Below are 14,931 nucleotides of genomic sequence, written 5' to 3' on the forward strand. Positions count from 1 at the left end.
GATGGACCTTGAGGGCATTATGCCAAGTGAAATAAGTAAAAAAACCAAAAATACTGTATATCACTTATATGTGGAATCTAAGAAAGCTAAACTCATAGAAATGGAGAATAAATTGATGGTATACGGGGGCTGTGGGGTGCAAGAAGGGAAGAGATGGCGGTCAAAGGGTACAAACTTCCAGTTATAAGGTAAGTTCTGGGGATCTAATGTACAGCATGGTAACTACAGTTAAAATATTGCATAGTATACTTAAAATTTGTTAAAAGAGTAGATCTTAACTGTTCTCATCACACCAAGAAATATGTAAGGTGATGGATGTGTTAAGTAAACTTTTCATGGTAATCATTTTGCAGTTTATAAGTGTATCAAATCATCACATTGCATACCCTAAACTGAATATTATATGCCAATTTTGTCTCGATAAAGGTCGAATAGAGGAAATATTTTTAAAACGTTTTTTCTGTGGTCTCTTTCTTGACCTGTCATTTTTTTTGTTTTGTTTTTATTTGCTATTTAGTGTGAATCCTTGGGCACAAGATACTTGCAGGGTGAGAGTAGACCCTTACACTTGCACAGTAATTCCAGGTGGTAACAACAGAGCCTTAAACCCCAAGTATGGGTATCCTTCTGAATGCAGGGCCCTGTGTGACTGCACTGGTTGCATGGCCAGACTGGACCTGTCTATGAGCAGTGGAATGACAGAATCCCAGACCAGCGGTAGCCAAGATTTTGATTGGAATATCATGTTTGAAGGAGACATACATAGACTTGAATGTCACCAGAAAACTTGAAGGAATTGAGATTGGCTTTAGAAGCCGATGAAAGCCCTTTGGAAGAACAGCCTGGCACCAGCTTACATGGTCCACAGCAGTCTTTCCAGATAAGGAATGAAGGTTGCTTTCCTGGGAGATGGCGAAGAAAGAACCTTTTTTTTCAGATGTTTTTTAGGGACCTTGAATCTGAGGAATTCACTGGAAACTGTAGGTATCGTAAGCAAAGGCTGATGCTAACCATGCGGCTGGACTTCTTAGCCCTGCGAGTTTCACTCTGAAGAGTCCTTATGAGATTCTAGCAAAGCAGATTTAAGGGGGACTATGTGATCAATTACTTTCCTATTGTGTTTATGCAAATAACCTGACCAAATTTATTGAAACTACACTTATGCAGTTACTGAATAGTCTTAATTTGACTATCTTTGGAAAAAATGGGAGTGATTTTAGAGAGGAAAATTGTGTTTCAATAGACTCTATAATACACAGTTCTGGATATTAAATTCTGGTTCAGTTAATTGTCTTTAAAGTTTTATTTTGCACCTTTAAACTAGACTGTGTCCTGATTTTTTTCTAGTTTTCTTAAATACTTGACTAGAACCCTCTGAACTAATGTTTCATTTTTCTCCCATCTTTTTACTTAAATTTGTTGAGAGCTAAAACTTTTTTTTTTTTTTTAGCCTTGCAATTGCAGATTGCAGCTAAAGAACATGACAAAGCGTGAGATATCACCACCACAGCTAAAGCTGAAAGAATTCTAGTGACTGACACTGGGTAAGCCCAGAAGAATTTACCTGAGCCCCTGATGACATCATCAAAGACCTTCAAACTACAGACCAGGAGAATCTATCAGATTGTCACTGCATGCCTTCATTCCAGCTAAATAAGCTGAGCCTTACACCTAAACATCTTCTTGACCGACATCTTCTCGCAGACTCAGGAACAGGTATATAATTTGCTCTGACCATTAACCTTTGTTTCCATAGACAAACCTGTTATAACATCCCTTTGGCCTCACTTTGAGAGCCCATTCGCATCACCATCTCTTGAAATGAGACTCAACAAATTAAGTGAATGGACTTATTTTCAGGGCTGAATGATTAGATGAGTGAAAATAGGAACCAATCTACCAACTCAGCTTCCATAACGTGAAACTTTATTATTTAACGTTTCAAGGGTGGGATTGAAGGGAGCCAAAAGTCTGCCACCTCAAAGCTGCCCTTTTGAAATATTGATTTAAGCTGTTTATTAAGAAATAAGACTCAGAGGGAGCCTTGGACTCTTTCCTGCTCAAGAAATTTAGACAGAGAAACCTGTTTCGGAAAGGCAAGCTTAGGATGTCACCTTAGCCTAATTTGAATTAAGTATGATAAATAAGACGGTTTTAGAGACTTGTTAGCTAGATACCCCATGTCCTATTGTTTCTGAGCTGCCTAGCACAGTTTGCCTGCTGTGTATGTTTCACTCCTGAACTACCTGTAAATCCCCGATTCTTATTTCTAAAATGTAATACCCTATTCCCCAACTTTCCCCTTTGTCCAAAATGTCTTATAAACCTAATGTTGCTTTACTGTCTTTGGAATTTTTGTGCCTGTGTGAATTCCCCACACACGTATTACAACTTTGATTTTCTACCGTAGCTGGTTTGGCTCAGTTGATAGAGCATCAGCTCCTAGACTGAAAGGTCTAAGGTTCGATTCCAGTCAAGGGCATGTAGCTTGGTTGCAGACTGGTTGGGGCGCATGCCAGAGGCAACCAATTGATGATGTGTCTCTCTCACATTTCTCTCTCTCTCTCTCTCTCTCTCTCTCTCTCTCTCTCTCTCTCTCTCTCTCCCCATAATAGGAGAGTCTTACAGCAGAGCACTAAGTTCCTGGAGCAAGTGTCTGCCATCTGCAGCACAGAACTATGTGTCCTTGAAAACAAGGTCCTGTCATGCTACTACCCTGACAGAGGACAGGAAGTGATGACCAGAACTGAGCTAGGTACTGTCAGACACAGCAGGTTGGGTCCATCAATAATCCATCTTGAGGAGTCGGTTAGTAGTACACCTGGGGTTCAAGTAAATTGCCTGGACAGAAGCCAAAATTCCCATATTACCCACCACAGTTGCACCAGCACTTTTACCTCTGTTCACACCTAGGTCTGGTGGGGGTTCCTTATGACCAGCTGACAGGCGGAGAAAACCCAACTTTAGTTCATAAATAGGTTGTGTCGGCATGTTTATACCAATAAGTGTCAATATTAAACTCTTGGTGCACTACGACCAATTCCAGGGTGGTCCTCAAAGACAGTGGAGAGGGGAAATTCTCCAGGGGACACATCTCTGGGCACTGTACTTGGTAGTCTGCTTTGTGTGGAGAGAGAAATTACCTGAGATGAGGATAAATGTGGACTGATGAGCAATAGCACAGTGGCTCAGCTGAGTGATCATGTTATAAACGGAACAAGTTTAGCCCTAACTGGTTTGGCTCAGTGGATAGAGCATCGGCCTTCTGACTGAAAGGTCCCAGGTTTGATTCTGGTCAAGGGCATGTACCTTGGTTGCAGGCACATCCCCAGTAGAGGGTGTGCAGGAGGCAGCTGATCGATGTTTCTAACTCTCTATCCTTCTCCCTTCCTCTCTGTAAAAAATCAATAAAAAATATATTAAAAGGAGCAAGTTTAGTTGATTGGGGGGCAGATAGGTCTGGGCAATAGGCATGTAGATCGACCTATGAAAGTAGGCACAGAGTGTAAAAATATTTGCACCCTGTGCTAACATTTGTGTCATGAAAGAAGCACCAAAGAACCAAAAGGATGACTCAGCCAGTTTGGATAAACCATGTACATGTTTTAAAGTTAGGCACAAGAGTATTTCCTGATGGATTGGATGTGGGGTATGACAGACAGAGGAGAGTCAAGGAGGACTCCAAGAATTTGGCCTGAGCAATTAGAAAAATGGAGTTGCCGTTAAGTGAGATTGTGTGGGACAAAATTTCTATAAAGATTAGGAGTTCAGTTGAGACATGCTGGTTTGAGGTATCTATTAGACACACAAGTGGCGATTCTAGTAGGCATCCGATTTATGAGTCTGAAGTTGAAGTTGAGGAGAAAATAGAAGTAGAAGAATCATGAAATGGTTGGGGAAAAAAATCATCAAAATGATCAAAATAGTTCTGTCTGCTGGACTGAGGGACCCAGGGTAAAGCCTTTCCCCTTAACTTGCATTACTCATGCAATGAGGGCATAGAAGTGTGAAGAAGAGACACCCCTATGGAGCAGGACTTGCTTCAATAGGGCTTTGGTGCTCACTGAGTCTGCCCCTTGAGTGTGTGCTTCTGGATGTGTAGAGTTGTAATCTGGTATGGTCTGACACTGACCACTGGGTACACTGGCTCTTGGGTCTCCAGGGAGGTGCAAAGTCAGCCACTGCCTGGGGCCACCCAGCAGGAGCTACAGAGATCTACAGATTCCTGCTCTTTATATGGGGTTTGGATGTGCCCAGATGAGGCCCAGCTGTGAAGTAAGGTAGGCTGGTGCTGGGTCTTGGGCCTTTTATTGATAGGTTTGGGCTCTCTGAGCCAGCTGCAGCTTGTTTGAGATTTTAGCCCTAGCACGGGCAGGCCATTCATATGCAAAAGCTGCTGCACACAGCTTGGGTGAGGTTGTAAATTGGATGAAGCGAAGTTTTAGGGAATCACCAGGGCGGAGCAAACAGAAATGGCTGCCAGTCAGCTCTGTGACCAGGGAGGTCCCAGCATAGGATCCCTGCAAGCAGCTCTGTCTGGGAGAACGCCGCCCCCAAATTCCTGCCCTGATGCCAGACAATCCAGTTCCTCCTCATATGTGTTTGTGTTCCCTAGAGCCTCGTCTTGGTGCTGGAGCTTAGAGGAAGCGGAATGAAGCAGGACCTTGTAAGTTCAATTCTTGTACTGGCCTTTTAAGAGGAACAGCTGGGTCTCTAGCAACCTCTGTGTCACGGAGCCCCAATCCACACTGGTTTTTACAGCCCGTAGTTATGGGGACTTCTCTTACCAGCTCTGAGAGCTTGGGATAGGGGTCTGGTGTGGGGCTGGGACCCCTTGCTCCTCCTGCAGAGAGACTCTCTCTCCCAATTAAAAAAGCAGCCCACGTGGGGGCCGGACCAGCCCGTTCCACGTCTCTGCACTTCCTACCGTCTCAGTGTGCTTTCTTCTTTACTTCTCTAGTTGTAGGACTTCCATTCAGCGAGCTTTTCAGTGGTTCTGGATAATGGTTGTTCTGTATTTTAGTTGTAATTTTGATGTGGTTGTGGGTGGCAGCAAGTACAGCTGTTTACCTACCTCGCCATCTTGGTTCCTCCTTGATACTCTATTTTTTTTCGGGGCTGCAGGGGAGAATTTCATTTTGTTGGGTCCCTTGTAGTAAGGCAGGCTTATATGACAAGTCCAGTCTTTGGGTGGTGAGATGGCTGTCACTCTGTGCCACGTTGGTGGCTGGTGCAGGACCCTCCAATGCCCACCTTCCCTCCCGTAATGAGAATGGGATCATGGGGAGAGGGAGAGGCCACGGGGTGGAAGAGGTCAGACCACTGAACTGTCACTGCGGACTTGCTGCCCTGGATTTTGCCCAGATGTGCAGCAGACTTTTGTGTGTTAAGCTCCTGAGATTTTGGTGTTGGTTGTTATCACAGCATAACATAGTCTATTCTGATTGATACAGTCTCTTGATGGTAGACCTGTGTTGGGAGTCTGTGGAAATAAGAATCTGGTTTTTAAAATATGGAGTGTTCTAAGAAGAGGAGTTTTGGAAACCAAACTTGACTCATGTCACAATTTTCCTCGGGGCTATGAGGAACAAAGGAATCTTCTCTCCCATACACGTGCTGTTCTTTTTCATTTTTATTTTGGTTTATCCACTGTTTTCAATAATTTCTCTTTCTTTTATGCTGTTTGCCCACTGAACAATCAACAGTTAAATCACAGATGGCTAATGGAGTTCCCAGTATAACTAACTAAACATATATTGATGATAATCAAGGATTTATGTTTTTAAAGATCGTCATATTTGAAATATAGTACACACATCTCTGTTACAGTCATCTCTGCCCTTGGTGGGCCAGGCCTGGGAATAAAATTCTATATGCATTTGGAAGAAGGAGTAATTTGTGATGCATGGTTTTTACTTGAATAGCGTCTTATACTCACTTGTCATTGTGTCTTCCTCTCATACTATGCATGTGGGGAAATATACCACTGAGGTTTGGATTAATAAGTGAAGTGTACAACATTTTGTAGTGTTCGTATTTGATGCTTGGGAATAGTGGTTTGAGTCTAGGCCAAATAAAAAGCTCAGCAAAAACAATAAAAAACCCCCACCACCAAAAAACAGGAACAAACAAAAGATCCACCCAACACAGTTTCAGTTGAATAAGAATTTTAGCACAAAGTTAAAGAATGAAACCTAACATCATATGAGTTTGCTAGTCTTTCAACAACAATAGCTACATTTTATGTGAAACCTATGAAACTGGTCAATTGATAATTAAAGAAAGCTCATTACAAAGCAAATACAAATAAGCTGTTCACCTTTGAAAGATAGGATTTTCATTACAGAAACAGCAGAAAAGGACTTAGGAAACTAATAAAAACACATAAAAATGCAAATTACGGCAGCTAATTGGTTGTGTCTTCAAACATATTCTGAATAATTAATTTATAAAAGAGTAAATCTCTTCCTTTAAGTAGAAGGAAATGGCATCTTCCCCTCATGGTTAGCATTAAAATGATAATGTTTCATTATTCTTTAATGTAATTGTATCAAAATTTTGTTGAGGGGACAAAGAGGAAGGACCAAAGAATTTCAGTTTTCTCCAAAATTCTATAATTAAGTTACACATTAAATTCCCAGTCTCCATATTTGGTTAAAAAGAACCGAATGAAAGGCACACATAATAGACAGTAAGTTCCCAGAAGGTGGATGTTGTCACTTCTGCTTTGCTCACGGTAGCATACCAAGCATTTTTCATGACTGCCACAGAACCACAAAAACAGCTCCCATAGATTCAGTCCAACCTCATCCTACTAGGTATTTGGTACATGTGACCATTCTCTTTTTTGAAATGCCTTCCCCTTTGCCTTCTGTGATATCACTTATTTTCTTTCCACTTCACTGGCTATTTCTTCTCCACCTACTGGCACCTTTATCTCTTTACAGTATTTTCAGGGCCCCAAGGGCTCAGTTCCTCATTCTCTCCTTTGGTGATATCACGCAATCCCATGGTTTAAATACCATCTTGATGTGAAGACTCTAGTATTTTGTCGCTAGATCTTTCTTCTGAGCTCCTGCTTTGTACATTTAATTGCTGAGTTAACCTTGCTCGTTAAATATCATCGAATGGGATTTCCAATCAACATGCAATGAATCTCAAAATCATTATACGAAGTAGAAGAAACCAGAAACAAAAGATTGTGTGTTGTATACTGTATGATTCCATTTATATGACAAAGTCATGGCCATTCCCAGGGGCTTGCGGTGGTGAACAGGAGGGACTGTGAAACACAATGAGGTAACTATTTGGAAAGACGGGAATGCTCGCTATCTTAATTATGGTGATAGGGTCATGATTACATGATCATGTACATTTGACAGAACTCATTGAACTACACAAATAAAGTGGGTGAATATTTTTGTGCATATTATTTGTACTAATTATTCTATCTAAAATCTGATTTTAAAGAATGCTCAGATGTCTTCTCATTGCAATTTGCATAAAACCAAATACTCATCATTCTTCAGACATATTGGTCATTGTTTCTCAAAGTAACTCAATTCATTCCTTTCCCATACCTGTGCCCCAACTTTTCTGTTTGCCTAGAAATTTCTTTCTGTGGGTATTTCAAAAGGCAACTACCCAATATCTCAGAGAGACTTTTCTTGTCTTTGGTGTTGTAAGTAGTTCTTTCTTCCCTCTCCTTCAAGTAAAACTCTATCCCATTCTCCTGTTTTAAGCTCTCAGCACTACTTGCATAACCTTACTTATGTATTTACTAAAAGCTCGGTGCATGAGATTCAGGGGGGTGGGTGGGGGAGTGGGGAGGGGTGTGCCCCTCAGCACGGCCTGCACCCTCTTGCAGTCTGGAAGCCGTCAGTCGGACATCCTTAGCGCCTCTGCGGAGGTGGGAGAGGCTCCCACCACTGCCACTGCGCTCGTGTCTTCTGGCTGAGCAGTGCTCCCACTGTGGGAGTGCACTGATGACCAGCGGGCAGCTCCTGCATTGAGCGTCTGCCCCTTGGTGGTCAGTGTGCATCATAGCAACCGGTCGTTCCCCGTTTGGTTGATTTGCATATTAGCCTTTTATTACATAGGATTTGCTTCTTTGTTTATTCTCTCTATGCTCATTGGTCTGCAAGTTTCTGAAAGAAACGGAAACTGTCAACTGGACTCACTGTTGAATTTCCCAAGGTAAGGCCAAGGTCAGGCATACTGTTGGCATTGGGTACATATTTATTGAATGAATGAATAAATAAATTAATGGCAGGGACTTAATAAATGTTTGTTGACTAGCTGATTGATTGAATCCTAAACCACATTGTGAAACACTGGCACTTCATGAGCAATTGAAGCATTATGGTGCAAAGAACCTGGGTCAGTGATGCTAATAGACTATGTACTTAAAACATGCACATCCATCAACACGTATATATTAAGGTCTTTCCATGTGAATGGCACTGAACTACACATGGCAGTCACTTATTTTGGAAAAAAAATCCACAGAAAACACATCACACCATTCTGTCAATCATTTCTACCCAATTGTTCAAGCTTTCTCAAGTGAATACTTGTTAGGAAAAACCTCTTAATTCAAACTTCTGCATGAAACCTATGAAAAGTGTGGAAATAAGTTAGACATTTTTTGTCTTGTATATAGAATTTTGTTGTTAAGCCAGTTGTTTAGAGTGTCTTATGGATATCTTTGCTAGGTTTGAGGAAATATGAAACCAAATATTATTTTCTCTAATGAATCACTCTTGGTATAGTAAAAAAAACAATTCAAACTTAGTGATAGAGATGATCAAAAGTTCTTGCCAAATATGTCTTCTAAAGTAGCACCAGGCCAAGGAAAGTAACAATAATTCAGCAATTTTACGTATTCAATAAGAGATCTGAAGTGTCAAATCCTAATCCTAAATGCCTTGCTTTAATTCATATCATACTGCTTGCTATTGAGTGTGGCATTTAGCTTTATTTAGATTCATCTGAAGAGAAGAAAATGCATGGTTTCATTTAATAATTAACAAGTGACTAGATGAAATTGAGTAACCTACGTCATTTTCTTCCTTCCTGTGTAAAGACAAAACAGTAAGGCACTGACCGTGTCCAGTACTTAATCTTGAGCACTCTATAAGGAACATTTTTTCAGACTCACATGCCAGTGTTCTTGAGGCTAAAACTGGTAAAAAATAATACCACTGCTACCTCTCCAAGTGATGATCTGTTGTCTTTTGAACTCATAATTATCAAGATACAGAATAAAAAATAGTGAAAACCCTGTGGTTATTTCCTGCAGCACCCCCAAATGGACATTGGCTTGTGAGGCCACTGTGCTGGAATAGTCATAGCTCACCCATTTTGCTTGTCCTTGACTGAAGGTGTTTTTTTTTAACTCTGGGTACATGAAGAAAACATAGCATTATTTGAAAGGAATTGAAGTGACACTAGAGAATGAGGACTAGGAACAGTGTCCTATTCATTTTTTTCTTAAAAGGAGAATAACTAGAGGGGCACGAGGAAGGACATAATAAAGACAGGTACTAGGTGTTAACCTCTCACAACCTATCTGGGGCCAGAGCAGGGGCTTTCAAATAACCACAGGTCATTTTCACAACGTGTAAAGCAAGTGCTCTTGAGCCCCGGAATTATTAGTTTCTTGTTCCCAGGACCAAATAGCTAAAACATGCCACCGCCAGGAATTCCCTGCTGGGTCTACTGTACTGCAATGCCTCTATTTTGGGATACAAGAATATTCTTGCAATCATACTGTCATCTCTTTTCTGGTTGGGTTCAGATTTGTGTCTTTGGCTTAGCTGACTTTGGTCTAGGATTGTCTTCGATGTGTCTTAAACCGTTCTTATCCCGGGCTGTTTTTCATGGGGGCTGCTCCCTTCTTTATAATCAGGGTTCTTATTAGTAATTGCAAAAACTGATCAGTCTGTTGGCCTACAGTAGCTCAAATTCAGATTGTGAGGACTGCTCACCAACCTGTCGAAAGGATGCGACTCTCTTATGCTTTCGTTCTGTCATCTCCTGGTCTCCCATACTTACCACCAGGTAGTAACTTCTCTTTGAATTTCAAGGTCCCAAAGCTCTCTCTGTTTCTGAGGATACTGCCTGCTCTCTCTGCCTTCCCTGTGGTCAGCATTCTGCCTGAGGGGCTGAGAGGATGTATTGAAGGGAGAGGCATGCTTTTGCTGGGCCCAAGCTGATATGCATGGTTGCCAACATACCTCTCCTGGAACGCGGCTGAAATACTTGTCTAGATATGGCAGCATTTTGTTCTATGCTCCAGCCATTTTATGTCCACTAATTGTGTGAACTACACAACAAATGTGGATTTTTTAAAAAAATGCATACCATTCAAACTGAGTTCTCTCTAATTTTTCAGTCAGAAGTGCCTCTGTTACTGAACATTTCTGCATGTTCTCTCACATTGGTCAACAGTAAAACCTGAAAGCTCTGAGACACGTGTCATCATGAGAACGCATACCTAAGGCATCGTCGGAATAATCGAGATTAAATCCAAGCTGCTACGGTGTGTTGTTTGCTCTTCTGAAAATCAGATCTCCTGAAAGGCACTTTTGGTAAATTTCATCACATAGTTTTCTAATCTTAATTCAATGTAGTGAATATTTTTAGACTCTGCTACCCACTTTGTTCTGAGCATAAGTAAAGTAATTCTCCACTTGAGGAACTTGCAATCTAATTAGAATATGTTAATAGATAAATGTATATGGGTCTGTATATGAAACAATTAGTTACAATTCAGAATGATTTATGTTGATGTGTCAAAATAAGGTTTTTAAAACAGCACTATAGGAAGTCCCGCAATTGAGAGCGTTTTGAACAGTTTGGTCAATGTGCTAGGTCTTCTTCTAATCCTCTCATCTCAGCTGTGAGGTTTGACTCAGTTTGGAAAAAAAATAATAGCTTCAACAAAACAATTTTCAACCTATGGCTTTATGGTATCTGCTATTATTGCTTTCTCTCTCCATGTAATAAAGGGGCCGTATGTTCCTTCATCCGCTGTGGACTCTGGGATCACTGAGCCAGTCTGGACTGTCTTTTTGTCTCCCTTCCTGTTGCATCTCATTTCTTATGCTGGTTTACCTGACGGCAGTCCAACAGGCTGCCCTAGAGTCAGGCTATTTAATTTTCTGGGGAAAGTAGTTTCTTTCTTATCCCTGTCACCGTGTGCTCCAGCTGTAAGGTTAATTCACTAGTTGACATATATGCCCATTAAAGAATTGCAGAAGGTGCCATATGCCCCTTTTCTTAAAAATATTATTTTATAATCTAAACATTGTAAGTTGCCAACATTCGTGTGTAACATATTTCTAAAGAAACACACACACGGGGAAATTTAACACAGATCTGCACATTTAATATTCAGAATGTGTATTGCAATAAAAATTGAAATTACATCTTTGGCTGAAAGCTGTTACTTTTTTTGATGAAGTCACAAAACTCCATTCCCATGTTATAGTTCATGTTTTTGTAAAGAGTAAACTTTGGACAAATAGTCTGAGAAATGTGCCTAGCTGGAGTAATGGAACAGAAGTGGGGGCCATCATGAATCAATATAAATTTATTTTTGAGGAAAGCAAAATGACCAGCGTGGACAATGAAATCTTTCAGGCACTAAAAAATGTATCGAGTTCCAGAAACCAGACAATTTTCTATAAAATGTCCTTTGGATTCGTTTCCCCATGATGACAAACAGTGGAAAAAATGTACTAAAAATACAGAAGAAATATTTTGAGAACCATATTAAATTAGAGAAATGATAGTGTCATAACAGATTCCATAAACGCAGGAGAGTAAACTTGATGCAACTAGTATGATGCTTAAAATGGCAAATCCAGCTATTTGTTGGTCAATGAAAAACACCTGAAAATATCATCAAGTGTTTGGAAAACACCTCAAATAAAACTCTAAAAAACAACCCCTAAAATCATACTATATGATTAAAATGAGGTTTCATATTGTGCACCCTTATTGGTTCTGATAAGGTGCTTGCTGATGGCTATATATCCTCCAGAGCTCCATTCAAAGGAACCCTTTCAAGAAGCCTAGAAACTTCTATTTTTATCTTGAGGCTTGACCTTTTACTATAATTTAGATGTTCTGCATCTAGACATTTTTATTGTTATGTCAATAATAATTTTGTTTCCTGGAAGCCATTTCACTATTTGCATAGATAAATTTTAACATATATAAATGTGCTTATTAATCATCTGAAGATGTTGATGTGGGGATTATAGCTTTATGGGCTCAATGATCAAAGATCTCTCTGATGACATTCATGTTTTCCCTTATCTAGGAAAATAACCTAATCAATTATTCTAAGTATAAAAACAATGACTATTTTTACCCAAACTGTTCTCTTAGGATATGGTTTGAAATATAAAGACAGATGAATTGTTGTCAGCTAATCTAAGGATTTAAGGCAGCGATTTTCAACTGGTGTGCAGCAAAAACTTTTAAAACATGGAATACCTAATTGGTCAGGGGCATGAACTTTTTTTCCATTAGTTCATCAAGTAAAAATGACAACAGCCAACACAACAGTAGCCCTCTGCTGAGAATGCTCTTTCTTGAGTCATAAATATATGGGTCATATAATAGAATTGCATCTTATTGTTCATGTCGCATAATAAGGTTGTGTCTGATTAGTTAATACTTGGTACCAGAAATCCTTATATATAAGTATAGGCACCTGATTTTTTAAAAAGTCACTTTGGAGCAAAAAGGGTAAGCAATTACTACTACTACTATTATTTTTTTGTAAATCAATAAAAATTACACTTATTTTTTTCAATCAACTCAGCAAAAAATATATTTTTTTGTGTGTCACAGAATTTTAGTAATTAGTTTATGTGTGCCATTTTTTAAAAAGGTTGAAAATTGCTGATTTAAAGTAATAATTTAGAGGATAGGTTAAATGATTTATCTGGAAACTTTTTTTTTTATAATTCTTTATTGTTTAAAGTATTACATAAGTCTTTTCCCCCATTTACCTCTCCCCAGCTGTCCCCACCCCCCGGCACATGTCCTCACCCCTACTGTCTGTGTTCATTGATTATGCTCATATGCATGCATATAGGTCCTTTGGTTGATCTTTTATCTCCCCCCCACCCCCCACTTTCCTCATAGGTTGGACAGTCTGTTCAATGCTTCTCTGACTCTGGTTCTATTTTTGTTCATCAGTTTATGTTGTTCATTATATTCCACAAATGAATGAGATTATGTGATATTTCTTTCTCTGACTGGCTTATCTACCAGCAGTGAAGGAGGAGTCCTTTTTCTCTGCATCCTCGCCAGCACTTGTCATTTGTTGATGATAGCCATTGTGACAGGTGTGAGATGGTACCTCATTGTTTTGATTTGCATCTCTCGGATGATTAGTGACTTTGAGCATGTTTTCATATGTCTCTTGGCCTTCCTTATGTCCTCTTTCAAAAAGTGTCTATTTAGGTCCTTTGCCCATGTTTTGATTTGATTATCTTCCTTTTGTTAAGTTGTCTGAGTTCCCTATAAATTTTGGAGTTTAGACCCTTACCGGAGTCTTTTGACTCTTTGAGAGATAGGTAGCTTCTTAAAGTACTAGTTTTGTGAAGTTAGGAAATTAATTTATGCCTCATTCCTTTTTACCTGAAAATGGGGAAATTAATAGTGCCTACCCATAGGATTGTTTTGAGGATTAAATGAGTTAATAAGGGTTTAGAACAGGAAGTAAGTATTTAAATATTATCTAAATATTTGTGTATTATTATCCATCTCCTATCTCAGTGAGTCTCTCTGGCTCTGTCAAATATATGAAACTCATTCACTAATTTTGAGATTTCAGTTATTAAATTTTTCATTTATTAAAATTGTATTTATTTTGAAATCTCATTGTTCATTTCTTTTGTATTTTGCTTGTTGCCTACATTTTCAAAACGAAAAATTTCCTTGGATATATTAAACACAATTATTTTATATTCTGTTCACAAAAACCTCAACTCTGAGACCACTTGAATTTAAACTCTTGACTTGAGGGTTTTTGTATAAATATATAAATTTAATGTTCATTATTTTTGAAATAACACAAAGCCTGTTGCCTAAAAATAGCTTTGTTTCAGGCATGCAAGTTTTCACTGAGTTTTCTATATGGTCTGAGTAAGGTTTCTCCATATTGCAGCATGCAGCTGTAATTAATTCAGCTTTGCTTCTACATAACATTCCACAGTGTAAATTTATAAATCCTTTCTCTTTAGGATGGATAGTGGGTCGTTCTCAGTTTTTCTTTTTATTCTGTGTTTCCCTCACACTGCTATCACTTCCATCCCCAGGCTTGATTGAAACTGGTGACAATCGGTCATTTTTTGTTTCCATGGTACCCAGTCAAATGGACTCTTTCAGTTCTCACCCTATACGTCCTCACACTGCCATTCAACCGAGCTGGCTTGTCCTTCCCGGAAAATTTTGCTTTCTCGGTTTCCATGATGCCTTTACTGTGATTTATCTCCTGCATCTCTGATTCCTTCTTCGCCATCTCCTTTGTCCTTCCCACTTCTTCCCATGACTTCTCAATGATATTCCTGATGGCCTGATCCTGGGAACTCTGCCTTCACATGACGCTCTTTCTTTTCATGTGGAGAAGTACCACCTGTGGTACTTAATAAACTACAGAGTTTGAAATAAAAAAAAAAAGAATACAGATTTGAGGAGGGTTCCCAAACAGATTCTGATTAATTAGCTACAGGATGAAACCAAAGAGTTTGCATTATTAGCAAGTACCCATCTCTTGGTAGACTTAGGTATTTCTTAGCATTTATTTCTTCTTCAAAAATTTCTTTGCTTTGCTGTGATTTCTTCTAGAGGCTTTATAAAAGTTAATTTTTCAAAAGAAGTCACTCACAATAACACTTTCAAAAGCCC

The 14,931-nt window shown here is 39.4% G+C and overlaps 1 pseudogene; it reads right to left on the reverse strand.

Annotated features, from left to right (window-relative positions):
* The window catches only part of LOC102774456, a 64,682-nt pseudogene extending 50,137 nt beyond the window's left edge, over window positions 1-14,545 (reverse strand).
* Between the last annotated feature and the right edge of the window lie 386 nt (window positions 14,546-14,931).

The sequence above is a fragment of the Myotis davidii genome, unplaced genomic scaffold, assembly GCF_000327345.1.
Source record: "Myotis davidii unplaced genomic scaffold, ASM32734v1 scaffold1149, whole genome shotgun sequence".
Lineage (NCBI taxonomy): Eukaryota > Metazoa > Chordata > Mammalia > Chiroptera > Vespertilionidae > Myotis > Myotis davidii.